The sequence below is a fragment of the Acinonyx jubatus genome, unplaced genomic scaffold (genome assembly GCF_027475565.1).
Source record: "Acinonyx jubatus isolate Ajub_Pintada_27869175 unplaced genomic scaffold, VMU_Ajub_asm_v1.0 scaffold_22, whole genome shotgun sequence".
NCBI lineage: Eukaryota > Metazoa > Chordata > Mammalia > Carnivora > Felidae > Acinonyx > Acinonyx jubatus.
The window spans coordinates 1-13,494 of record NW_026463941.1 but is presented as its reverse complement, the minus strand read 5'-3'; the positions used below and the strand labels follow the sequence as shown (position 1 = coordinate 13,494).

Below are 13,494 nucleotides of genomic sequence, written 5' to 3'. Positions count from 1 at the left end.
ATCTAGTGGCATAAAGACAGTCTCTTGAGCAAGTGGTGCTGGGAAACTGGACAGCGATATGCAGAAGAATGAACCTGGACCACTTCCTTACACCTTTCTTACACAAAAATAAACTCAAAATGGATGGAAGACCTCAATGCAAGACAGGAAGTCATCAAAATCCTCAAGGAGAAAGCAGGCAAAAACCTCTTTGATCTTGGCCGAAGCAACTTCTTATTCAACACGTCTCCGGAGGCAAGGGAAACAAAAGCAAAAATGAACTAGTGGGACCTCATCAGACAAAAAGGCTTCTGCACAGCGAAGGAAACAATCAGCAAAACGAAAAGGCAACTGACACAATGGGGGAAGGTATTTGCAAATGACATATCAGACAAAGGGTTAGTATCCAAAATCTACAAAGAACTTCTCAAACTCAACCACCCAAACAACAAATAATCCAGTGAAGAAATGGGCAAAAGACATGAATAGACACTTCTCCAAAGAAGACATCCAGAGGGCCAACTGACGCATGAAAAAATGCTCCACATCACTCATCATCAGGGAAATAAAAATCAAAACCACACTGAGCTACCCCTTTACGCCTGTCAGAATGGCTCACAAGAACAACTCAGGCAACAACAGATGTTGGCGAGGATGTGGAGAAGGAGGATCTCTTTTACATTGTTGGTGGCAATGCAAGCTTGTGCAGCCACTCTGGAAAACAGTATGGAGTTTCCTCAAAAAACTAAAAATAGAACTACCTTACAACCCAGCAATTGCACTGCAAAGCATTTATCCACGAGATACAGGTGTGCTCTTTCGACGGGACACATGCACCCCATGTCTACAGCAGCACTATCAACAATAGCTAAAGTATGCTAAGGAGCCCAAATGTCCATCGATGGATGAATGGATAAAGAAGATGTGGTATCTAGATACAATGGAATATTACTAGGCAATCAAAAAGAATGAAATCTTGACATTTGCAACTACATGGATGGAACTGGAGGGTATTATGCTAAGTGAAATTAGTCAGTCATAGAATGACAAAAATCATATGACTTCACTCGTATGAGGACTGTAAGAGACAAAACAGATGGACATAAGGGAAGGGAAACAAACATAATATAAAAACAGGGAGGGGGACAAAACAGAAGAGACTCACAAATATGGAGAACAAACTGAGGGTTGCTGGAGGGGTAGTGGGAGGGGGGATGGGCTAAATGGGCAAGGGCACTAAGGAATCTACTCCTGAAATCATTGTTTCACTCTATGCTAACTCATTGGGATATAAATTCTGAAAAATAAAAAATTAAATTAAAAAAGTAAAAATAAAAAAATAAAGTATTTGTAAATGTGGGGAATTATATTATTTGCTCATGTTAAACCAACTTTGCATTTCTCAGATTAACTGAATATAGTTGTGATTTCATTCATTTTTTTTCTTTTCATGATTTTATTTTTTTATATTTATTTTTGAGAGAGAGAGAGAGAGAGAGAGAGAGAGAGAGAGAGAGACCGAGCGTGAGCAGGGGAGGGGCAGAGAGAGAGGGAAACACGGAATGTGAAGCAGGCTCCAGGCTCTGAGCTGTCAGCACAGAGCCTGACGCAGAGCTCAAACTCATGAACTTCGATATCATGACCTGAGCTGCAGTGGTCAACCAAGTGAGCCACCCAGGTGCCTCTATTTTATTTTATTCGGGAGACAGAGAGAGAGAGAGAGAGAGAGACAGAGAGAGAGAGAGAGTACACAAGAGTGGGGGGGGGGGGGCAAAGGGAAAGAGAGAGAGAATCTTAAGCAAGCTCCAGGCTGAATGCGGAGCCAGACGCAGGGCTCAATCCTATAACCCTGGACTCCTGACCTGAGCAGAAATCAAGAGTCGTGTGCTTAAACCACTGAGACACCCCAGGCGCCCCTCGGGGCCTACATTTTCATTTGGCACTGAGCTCCACAAATTCTGTCACTGCAAAGTCCCCACTAGGGCACGTCCCCCCTCCCCCCACCCCACCCAACCTCCTCCCACAAGACCCTCCCCTCCACCCCACCACACACTAGTCTTCCTCAGAATGAAATCCAAACTCCTCTCTGGGCCCACAGACACCGCCAATCTGGTCCTGGAATCTTTGCTGCCCTCGCTGCCCTCGTCCACTCGGCTCCAGTCACAGTCCCCACCTTTCCGTCTCAGGGTCCTCCCACTGGCTGCTCCTAGGCCTGGAATGTGGCTGCCTGCTCAGAGGGGCCCTCCTGGCCCTCCAGCTACAGTGGCTGTCCCCTGCTCAGGTCTTCTGCTCCCCAGCACTCACAGAGGAAGCTAGCAGTCTCCTTGTTTACCTGTTCGTGGTCTGTCTCCCCCACCCACACCCTGGCGCTCAGAATGTCAACAGGAGAGCAGGGTCATCTTAAGCCTGCAAGCCTCAGCCACTGGTCACCGGTCACAGTGGAGCCCCACCCCCTAGAACAAAGCCTGGCCCTGAGCAGAGGCTCCCTAAACAACTGGTGCGTGACAACACACCTTGCCTGAGAAGTGATGACAAGTACCATCTAGTGTGGGGCGGCAGGTCCGGTCAGTGCAAGCCCATACATGGCAGGGTGTTCTCCCCTGATCCCAGGCCCAGAGAACCCGCACCCCCCACTCCCCGCACTCCCCATCTGGATCCTCACTGCCGCGGAGATCAGCACAGGGTGTCGGGCAGGGCCAGCCCCTCCCACCAGGCTCCCCCAACCTCCAGGGGGACAATGTACAAAGGGCCACTTCAGCACGGAGCTTCAGCTCCATCTCTAGCCCACAGGCCTGAGGTGGGGGAGGGGAGGGGAGGGGAGGGGAGGTGAGGGTGGGCCCCAGCCCTCTTCTGTCCTCTTGGAGTCTGCTCTAGCACAGGGCCAGGAGGGTGACAGATTCAAGCTGTAGTGCGGAGAGGCTTTGTTTGAGGAGCTGTGCCTTGCGGCCTGGGGGAGATGCCCTTGCACAGCGAGTGGATGAGACACATCAATGCACAGGGTCAGCGTGCCGGGGCAGAGGGCGGTCCCCGTGTACCCAGGCAGCAGGAGCGGAGTGGTGCTCCCCCATGTGTACAGGGCACAGTTGCGAGGTGCAGCCGTGCACTCAAGAGGCTAAAGTGCCTGTAGGGTGAAGGGAGAGAGACGAGAAGACCCGGCAGGGTCTGGGCCAAGCTGGAGGGCAGAGGCCTGGGCTCAGAGTCGGCTCCCATCCTGCCTGGGACCCTCCGCCGCAAAACCAGGCACAAAGAACTCGCTCAAATAGTGGTTCCCGAAACCTGAGCTGATAACCCGAGATGTGACCATCCACCCAGTCTCCCAGGCCAGGAGCCCGGCAGTCATCCTGAATCTGGCTTCTCACTGACCTCGAGCTCCCCATCGCCAGGCACATCTCTTCGATGCCCAGGTACCTGTCGTCCCACCCGGCCACCTGTGCCACTGTCCCACGCTGCCTGCGCCACCATCCCCACTCACCTGGACAACAGCAGCAGCCTTACCAGGGAAGGGGCTCCTGGCTTGAGCCCCACGAGCCAAGCAAAAGCCACATCTGATGTTGTCCCTCTCAGCTTGGAACACCTGCTCCCAGGATAAAATCCAAATCCTCTAGGAGGCTCCAAGATTCTGTGTAATCTTTCACTCCTTGCCCAGGTAGGCTCAGATGAACTGCAATTCCCCCAGACTGCAGGAGGACTGAGCTGCCTCACCCCTGGCCTGCCCCCCAGGGCTCCTCACCCTAAACTGGACGGTGCTGACCAACTCTCCTGGGGCCCCAGCACAGAGCCTGATGCAAAGGAGGTGCTGACGACAGAGCCCCCTCCACCCCCAAATCCACTCACCTGAACCTGCAGTCAGTGCTGCTGGGCTCTCACAACTGGTCTGGGGTTGGAAAAAGTCTAGTCCTGCCTGGGCAAGGCACACCCCGATGAGGTGGCTCATGTACAGGAACTCGACGGGTCCCCCACATATGGGAGGGAAGTGGTGGAGAGCGGAGACACGGGAAAGGGCTCCAGCCTTCAAAGCGCTCTGAGCAGGACGGCTGATGGTCCGGAGGAGACTGGCAAGGAAGGAGGGGAAACAGGAAGGGATCTCAGTTCACCCCTGGGTGCTCAGTTCACCTCTGGCTCACCCCATCAGTGCCTGGCACAATGCCCGGCTGCTGCTAGCTCAAAGGATGGGCTGGGACCCTGGCTCTGCCCCCCACCCCCAACTCTGCAATCCTACTCTCTTGGAGGCAGAAAAGCGGGGGCTGGTAATGCCACCTCACGGGGATCTGGGGAAGTGACCAGGCTGTTCCTGGCCCAGATCCTACAGCTCTGGCTCTCTGGGAGCCCGAGCAAGGTCTTCCACCTCCTTCAAGAGAGGTGGCCCGGAGCAGGTGCGCCTGGGGAGCCTCCGTGGAGCTGGGACAATGAGCCCTTTCTCTTTTCCCTTCCCAATCCACCTCTGCCCACCCCTGCCTTCGAGGGGCCGTGGCGCCCTCGGCTCAGGACCCGACTGTCTCCACTGGGGGACACTCAAGAAGCATTCACCAAATGGCACAGGGCACCATGCAGGGCTGTAGGCACCAGGGCCTGCTCCTTCATATGGAGCCGCCAGTCTGTTCTTGCTCCTCTGACTCGTCTTTTCCCTCTGCTAGATCCCGAGAGCATTCCGGAAAAGGGCCGCAAGTGCCCAAATGTCCCACTGAGTGTGAGCAAGAAGAGAAAGGAACAGCAGGGACCAGACCATCACCACAAGGGGACAGAGTCATTCAGGAGTCAAGTGGCCAGGGTCCAGGCCTTAGCAATGCCACTAAGCTTGCCGGGAGAGCCTGAGCACCAGGTGAAGTGCTCCATCTGGTCTCACCATCACGTGACCATTTCACAGAGGGGGAAACTGAGGTTTGGAGAGGGGACAGGACTAGCCCCAGGTCAGGCAGCAGCGAGCTGTGGAGAGGTCCTGGCTCAGCAGAGACCACGTGCGTGCCACTGCAGCTCACCAATGCTCAAGACCTCCCCGTTCCTGCAGGACCTCAGTTTCCCCCACTGACCATTGGGGGCACAGACTGGATCTTCCAGCTTCTGGCTGACTTGAGTGTTCCAGGTTCTAGAAGGCCCACATTCTAGGTCTGCTGCTCCATCTTCCTCCTCTGAGTTCCGTGATCCCGCTTCTCTGGTCTGGATCACGGGGTTCTACTTTCCAGGTGCTGTGTTCTGGTGCCTGGTCCCCAAGTTCGCCTCTCAGAAAGGTCTGCAGCCCAGGCAGGTTCTCCAGCCCACATGCTTCATTTTCATTCCCTGTATTCTCTCCCAGCCCCCAGCAGTCGGGGCCCACAGGTCACCACCTGAAGCTCCAGTTCCGTCGGCCCTCAGGGCTGCTTTAGGCCATGAAAATAGCTGGGGAGGCCTGTCCCAGGCCCCAGGTCACTGGGCTGAAGGGGATACTGGAGATCATACTCACAGCTGGGCAGGAACACTCTTCCCCACTCTTCCCTGTGTCTCCAGGACCACGTTTCTGACCACCCCCAGCCCTGCTGGCTTCTGCCCCCACCAGTCCGCATGGCGACAGCCCCCAAGACGGCACTTCCCGAGGACAGAGACCTTGGGTCATTTTTCTTTGGGGTCAGAGCCTGGTACTTCCTTAGTGGGTGTCTGTTCAACACTTGCAGAATGAATTAACCAGGTGTGCCCGGAGTCCCGGCAGGATTACACACTGTCACAGCCTCAAAGACCTGAGTTCACGTATGACAGAGATGCTCACGCTGTGTGTGCGTACAGGTGATGTGCACAAAACACGTGCTCAAAAACACAGACACGTCACACCCTCAAGTCAGCAGATCTGTGCCCCTGGCACCTAGCCTGGGCCCTGGCACTTGGCTGAATAACAGCTGATCGAATGAATGGGTGCTCTGTACTAGGTATATGGGGGAGATGGAGATCGAATCCTCACCCAGGATCAAGGCTCAGCTGTGATTCCAAAGACCATTTCCACGAGGTCGAACCTGACTACATTGTAGGAAGACCCCCTGGAAAGGCACTTCGGGGCCGGAGTCAGTAAGGAAGGCAGTCAACAGTGCTACGCACCCACCTGGGCACCCGGGATGGAGGTGAAGCAAATAGCCCTAGGGCCACCTCTGGCTGGGAGGGGCAGAGGGCAGCTTGGGGTGGGGTGGGGTGGGGTGGGGTGGCTTTCCAGGTGGAGGTGGGAAGGCGAGGGCCCTGAGGCCTAACCCACAGGACAGGAAGGACAGCAGAGGTTTGAATGGAATTCTGGGCGTGCTACATCCCAGTAGCCCCAGGTCTGGACTCTCTCTGACCCAAATTCCGAGAAAGAGAGACACACAGGCTAAGCCGTCTGCAGGCCCGCCTGTTCTGGGGGATGGGCCCGGGGGCAGGGTCCCTCTGGAAGCCACTGGCACTTGGTGACCCCAGAGTCTCATGAATGGGGAGCTGGCTGTTCTCAGGGCACCTTTTCTTAGACCTCTCTCCTTTACATGGTAACTTCATTTTTCTGGTTATAAAGGTTTCACCTACAACCTAGGAAATGTGAAAATCACGGCGAAAGAAGGGTAATATCACCCACCATCCCTGGGGCTAACATTTGGCCTAAGTTCTCACACGCTTTTTTTCCCGTGCACCTTCTTGCTGGAATGAGCTATCGATGTGGATTTCCTGCCAGCTTTTGGACAGCAAGCATTTTCTCTAAGGAGCTTTGTTCTCCACATGGGAAGACCGAGTGCAGACCTGAGCCCTGGGGACTTTGCTCTCCTGGGCTACTTCCCATCCCCCTCAGACCTGACCTGGATCCTGCAGACAAATGCTCCAGCTGGGGACCAGAGTGGGGGAGGGGTATGGCCACATAGCCCTGGGCTCTCCTCTTACAAGCCACAAAGGGACTACCAACCACTCCCCAGGGTGCTCTGGATCAGTCCCAAGCACCTCGGGCCTTCAACATTCCCTCTGTGAAATGGGCATGTTTGGCTAGCTATCTGGCCTCAAGGCTCCCCAGCCTGGTCTCTTCTCTGGGCTGCAGGGACAGTCGCCTGAACTGGGCTGCACCTTACAGCTGCTTTCCCTGTTCACTCCACTGGCATCTCAGACCAGGCCCTCAAGGTTCTCTGCATCTTGTGGAGCAGCCAGATGGAAATCCTGGCAGGGTGGGTCAGCCTGGCCCTTGGGGTGGGAGTCAGGTAGGGCTTCCTGGAGGTGTCTTAAAGGATGAGCCAGCACCTGCCAGGAGAGGAGGGGAAGGCCACTGCAGACAGAGGGACAGCATCTGCAAAGGCCCAGCGGCGGGGTGGGGCGAGGGTGGGGGAGGTGTGTGTGGGGGAAGCCAGCACCTGGATTGTAGTCTGGGTGGGGTGCTGGTGCGTTTTGCCCTCCCCACATGCCAGTGCCTGGAGGCAGACCACAGAGTCTGTTACATCCCCCACTGGTGGCTGCAGGACCACTGCCCCTACTCAGGTATGGCCTCGAACTTCCATGACAGCAATAACACGCCAGGCCCCACAGCAGTCCTGGACACCCCTGAGAGGGGGTTTGCCTGGGGGCCCTTTGGGGCCAGGCTCTGTGGCTTAATGGCTCTGACAGTGGTCATCCCGCACAGACAGAATGCCCCTGCCCCATTCCCTGGACCTCTCCGCCGTGGTGGAGGAGTCTCACACCCTCTGCTCTAGTCCTAATGGCAGGTATAACCTTGGACCCATCACCCACACCCTGTGGGCCTTGGCTCAAAGACTGGAGACTGATCTCGGCTGTTCCAAGGTCCAGATGGGACCAGAGCTGGCTCTGCCTGAACTGCCACAGGGGTTCCCAAACACCTACTATGTGCCAGAGCCCCCAACACTGCCTCTTTGTTTCTCTCTCCTGCCAGCCCGGAGGCAGGATCTCTTCCCACCACCGCCCCTTACAGACACAGAAGGCCCCTGGATGCAGGTTTTCTGACCCTGGGATGTGGGCATAGGTGAAAATGTAGAGCCACACCTCCAAGCCACAGCTAGAACCAACTGAGATAATGTGTTACTGCTTCAGAAACTGTAGAGTGCAGACTCATTTATTTATTTATTTTTTCGCACAATGGGCAAGGCTCCGTTCTGTAGGACCCCTCCCAGCTGTGTGACCCTACTAAGTCACCTGTCTAGGGCTCAGTTTCCATTGAACGAAATTAGGATTACATCAGCACCCCCTCCCAGGGCTCCTGAGATACCGAAATGAAATCAAGCAAGAAAGCACCAGCCCCTCACTCCCATCGGAGCCATAAATGAGTTTGGACCATTAATATTCACGGTCCTCAGAGATGGCCTGGAAGGCACCTTCTCCATCTTTTGCCTAAACCGGCCAATCTGTACTGCTTCCGGAAGTGGCCCTCACCTGTCACACGACCCATCACCATTCATTAAGCAGTTAAGAAACAGTCATCAAATGCCTTTTGCATGTTAGGCAAGGTGCCAGCCCCCAGAGAGCGCCTGTGTGCCCAGCCTAGAAGCCCCACCTGTCATGGGCAGCCCTCCCTTGTTCCGCCTTCCCCGGCCACCATCGCTCACCCACCATGATTCCCCCAGGCTGTGTGCCAGGCCCGGGTTAGCAAGAGTGGGGCCACGATCGACCGGTCCAGAGTATTACACAAGCTCTGTGGGGGTCTGTGGCCAGGTGGGACCTGTTTCCAGAAGGAAACAGCAGCATCAGGTGCCTGGATAAAGGCAAATTGGGGTGTGGGGGGTGAGTATGGTGTGATGTGTGCAGAGCTGGGTTAGGGTAGCAGGGGGCAGAGCCTGAGAACACAAGCAGGGGCAGGGTCATAGGGATCTGGGTTAAGGACAAGGGAGTCTCTTAAAGCAGCCTGAACTCCACTGGGCCGGGCAGCGGTTCTGGGAGTCTGCAAGCCTCTGTATCCCCAGGACAACATTTTAAAATCTGGGTTTCCAGCCCCCTCTCCCATAGTGGGATTCTGACTCAGCGGGGTGTGGCAGGGCCTGGGAAGTCTGTATTTTCCCCAAGCCGCCCAGGTGAGGCTACACGGGGCTTCCAGAGACAGAGCCCCAGGACTATGGGGAAGAAAGGAGTGGCAATCAGGGCCACAAGGAGGGTGGCCTGGAGGCCAGGACAACAGTGACGTGGTTGTCTCGGGCGTCCAGGCTTCAGAGACCGTTCCATTTTGAGTGACTGAGGGGCCTATCCAAGGGGCCCCATCGGGCTATGGGGGTCCTACAGGCTGGATACAATCCCAGCCCCGCCACTTCCCGGCCCTGAGCCCAGGGCCCCAGGCACCCTCAAACTGCCAAATGGGGAGAATAATAGTACCTGCTTCAAGGGACGTTAGCAGGCGTAGCTGAGATGATGCCGACAAAGTGCTTGGCCCAGCGCCCAGCACATAGTAAGTGCTCGATAAATAGCAGCAAATTATGACTCAGAGGTCAAGGTGGGGTAGAACAGCCTGGGAAGTCATCCATTATGGGCCCCGGTCAATCAGAATCCTGGAGACTGCCTCTGGCCACCCTCCCTTGCTTAGACCCCCATCTGGGCAGCTGCTTCTGGGAAGTTCCCAGCCTGCCAGGAGAGGGCAACTGGAGGTCAGACCCCCAGGAGGCCCCAGCGTCAGAGCAGGCTCTGGCCTCCTGCCTTGGCACCTCACCCTGCCCCTCCCAGGGGATTCCTCCTTCAGCAGGAGCCAAAGTCTAGAGCCAAACAGGCTCTAAATTCATAAAGCAACGGAGTAATTAGCGTGTGTGAATGATTATTTCCAACTTTATTATTCTAGATAAAACGAAAATAAGTGGGCCAACAGGGGACTTTCCACTTGGGGCGGTGCAAGAAAACGTATTTTGGGACCCCGTTAACTTCCTGGGTTACAGGCAGTGCTGTGGGCCCATGTCAGCCCCACTCTAGACCACAGGAGGGTGGTCCACTACCCTTCTACCATGCCTGCTTTCAGCCCCGCCCAAAGCCTCACTTCCCTTTCCCTTCTGGCAGGTGTGGCTAAGCAGGGTCCCTGTGACCATCCCTCCATGGTGTGAGGCTGCCCTCTGGAGGGTCAGTCTCCTCCCACAGGGATGGAAAGGGAGGAGGAATGGGTAAAAGAACAGGGATGCTCCCTGGGGCTAGAAGTCATTCACTCATTCATTCATTCATTCATTCATTCAAGCTCCTATAGGATAGGGAACTCACGGCCTAGTGGAACACGCCACAGCAAACACACTGAAGAAAGAGAAGTGGTGCTCTGCCCAGCCCACAGCAAGGAGCCTCTCTGAACAACGAACGGATGCTGAAGCCGAGAGGCAAAGGATGGGTGGTCCTTAACAAGACAGAGCCTCCATTCCCCCATCTGCAAAAGGGATTATCACGGTATCTCTATCACAGGTTGCTGTCCAGATGCAATGTTAGCTACTAATATTTTTATGGGCAGGCAGGGTGCACACGAGAGGGGCTGCAAGGCCAGAGAAACAGCAGAAGGGGAGGAGGGTCTGTGGGATTTGGGGTGGAGGAGGCTTTTGAAGGGTGACAGGGTTTCAGGGCACATAGGAAGAAGTGGGTGGAACAGACATTCAGGCAGAGGGAACAGCATAAGCAAGGGAATAGAATCTGACGTTTGAGACCCGTCTGGACCATTTCTCAGAGCTCTGTCAGGTTACTGCTTGGGATCCAGTTAGGTCATTCTGTGCAGACAGCCCAAACCAGGCCAAGGTCAAGAGGATCCAGAGCAGCAGTGACGCAGGGTCAGAAGTGCAGAGGTTCCCAGGAAGGAGGGCACCAGTCCTCCTTCCCCTCTGCCCTCCATCTCACCACGGGTTACTTCTTCAGAGTGGTCTCTTGTCCTGGCCTCAGCCTGTCGGATGCCTCCCTCTCTCAGCTACAGTATGGCCTGACAGCTCTCCAAGTCTCTGGAGCCTTCTCTCCTTATTCAACCATCCTTTATAAGGCACCTACTGAATGCCTGGGTGCTAAAACTGGCATGGACCAGCTCCCACTGCGAGAAGGTTAAGCTGTTGGTAGCCTCAAATGGGCCTTGCTGGAAGATTTACACCGTGGAAACCTGCCAACGCTGTTTATCAGGTACCTTTTTCTCCCAGAGGGCCTGTTGCCAGCACACCATTGCCCCCTGCCCAAGCAACGGACACAGAAAGGCAGGCCCCCGCCTATAGGGACTCACACACAAGAGGAAGACAATAGCCTACTGGAGCAGGCTGTGTAGTCTTCCAGGACGCAGGGGTGAACTGGGAGACCCATTCTGGAAAAGGGGGCATAAATGCCCACTAGAAACTGAACCAAGCTGTTCAAATAGCACTAGTGTGCCTCGTTCCCATTTTAGAGGCAAGGAAACAGAGGCACAGAGAGGCAGAGTCACCAGTCCACGTTCACACAAGAAGTGGCAGAGTTGAGATTTGAACCTGGGCCACTGAATCTGGAGTCCTTGCTTTTAACTTCTGCCCTTGACTGTCCCAAGGTGCAATTATTGCAACGCCCAGCCCGCCACACCCCCAACCCCGGCCCTCCCCCCCCACACACCCCTAAGCAGCCAGCACAGTGCTACGCAAGACCATGGAGGCCCAACTGGTTTTGCTGCCCAACTAGATTCCATTCTCCTGGGGCTAAGGTCTGTGTCCTCTCCACCCGGCTGCCCATGACAGTGCCCCTCACAGGAAGATATTGTGTTTGTTGGTCTCAGTGTCTGAAGAACCTTCTGGAAGGGAGCCCTGGTCCCCCATGTGCAGGGCTAGGGCTGACTAGGAGGAAGGGGTGCATTGTGCAGCAAGGAGAACAAAGAGGCTTTGGCCTTGAGGAACACAGCAGGGTCCGTTGAATGCCATGGCTAAGGTGCCCATAGGGGCACAAGGAGGACCACCCCGCCCCGGCCACGGCCCACTGCTTCTCTCTTCTTCCAGAATAGCATGAGCACACGGACTTGCAGTGCCCCCAGCCCTGGCTTCCCTGGGTCACATCCAGCCCTCACAGGATCCTCATGGCCACAGGGTAAAGTTAGCCTGGCCCACCAGCTGACATCAATGCCCCCGTTTTCCAGGTAAACATACTGGCACAGCGGCCAAGGATTTTCCGAGGCCTCAGGTGCTGGGCTCCCTACACTCATCACCTCATGCAGATCTCCCCACAACCCTGTGGAGGAGTCTCCCCGTTTGACAGATGTGGACACTGAGACTCAGAAAGCAGACTTGCGTGGGGTGGTCCAGCCACCGGCAGATGTGGGTCAAACAGCCCTGACCACAGCAGGAACCCTGGGCAGACTCCAGAGGGGCTGCCGAGCCAGATGGCAGCACTGCCCCCCTATCAGCTCCTCGCTGTCCTTGGGAGCTTGCTTGTGCCAGCTCGCTGGGATGGCCTGACACCTCACCTCCACCTGGCCCTCCTTCCCTTCGTTCACATGGGTCACTCCCGTGCCTGACCAGCCCCCCCCCCTCCACAACTCTCCACCCCGACCAGGTGCTCACATCTCACAGCCTCTGCTCCAGCCATTCCCTCTACCTAGAGTGCTCTTCCCTTTAGTGCTGAGCAAGCCAACTCTTCCAGCAACTTCTCTCTCCTCCCTGGACTGGCAGAAACTCTTCCAAACTTTCCCAAGACCCTGTGCCTATCTCCTCAGCACCCGGAGGCCTGGATCTTCAGTACCTGCCCTGCCCGGGGAGGTGACCCGCCAGTATCCACAGCTCCCCATCAAGGCAGGTCATGACTGGTGTCCCAGGAGTGGCAAGGAATGCTATGGGAATGGGGCAGTGCCAGTTCTGGGGGGCCATGGAGGGGTCTCTCTGGGGTAGTATTCCTGCCCACAGGCCTTCTAGGGAGTCTTCCAGAGCCAGGAGAGTCACCTGACCTCCAGCTACTAGGGCTGGCTGAGACCCACCTCTGCTTCTCATGGCACTCCAGCTCAGGTGCCACCATTCTGACTTACATCCAAGCTACCCTCCCCAACCCAGCTTCCAGAACCCACTATTTGCAGATATTGATAGAGCCCTCCTCCAGCCAGCTTCCCTTCCCCACCCTGGGCAGTGCAGTGAAAAGCACATGAGCCTGGACGCGCCCCCCACCCCCTGCCCCAAACCCAATGAAAGGACTAGGGGTGCTCTCCCCACGCCCCTCGGCCTGGTCCAGACAAGCAGCCACAGTCCCAGCCTCTGCACCCGCCCTTTTCCAGGACCCCGCTGGAGGCTTGGGGAGTGGGGGGCACAGCTCACAAAGAGCCTTTTGAGCCCAGCGCCTAGGGGATGCCCCTGCCCAGGCCTAGGGAGGGGATCTAAGGCATGAGGCTTTGCCCTCCAGGGCCTGGGAAAGGTCCTGGGGCCAGCCTGTTGGGGGAGGGGGCGTCAGAGCCCAGTAGTCTCCCTGGAATCCCGCCCCCACATCCTTGTCTCTATGCCCCCAACCCCTGGTCCTGGGGCTCCCACTCCCGCCCATAGGGTGACGCTCAGGGAGGGAGGGGGCTGTGGGAGTCCTGACGCCTTGGCGGGGTGGGGGTTGTGCCGGGAGCTCAGAGATGGAGGCGGAGGGCCAGGAGTGCGGGGATGGAGGGGCTGTGGCTAGGGTCACCCTGGA

General features: G+C 56.1%; 1 long non-coding RNA gene across 1 annotated transcript; it reads right to left on the bottom strand.

Moving 5' to 3' along the window:
- Nucleotides 1-1,483: 1,483 nt before the first annotated feature.
- LOC128313747 (uncharacterized) lies at nucleotides 1,484-13,488 on the bottom strand. The gene is made up of 2 exons (XR_008294793.1): nucleotides 4,507-13,488; nucleotides 1,484-1,622 (listed from the first exon to the last, which is right to left on the bottom strand). It is a non-coding gene; the product is annotated as an uncharacterized LOC128313747 (long non-coding RNA).
- Nucleotides 13,489-13,494: the final 6 nt, after the last annotated feature.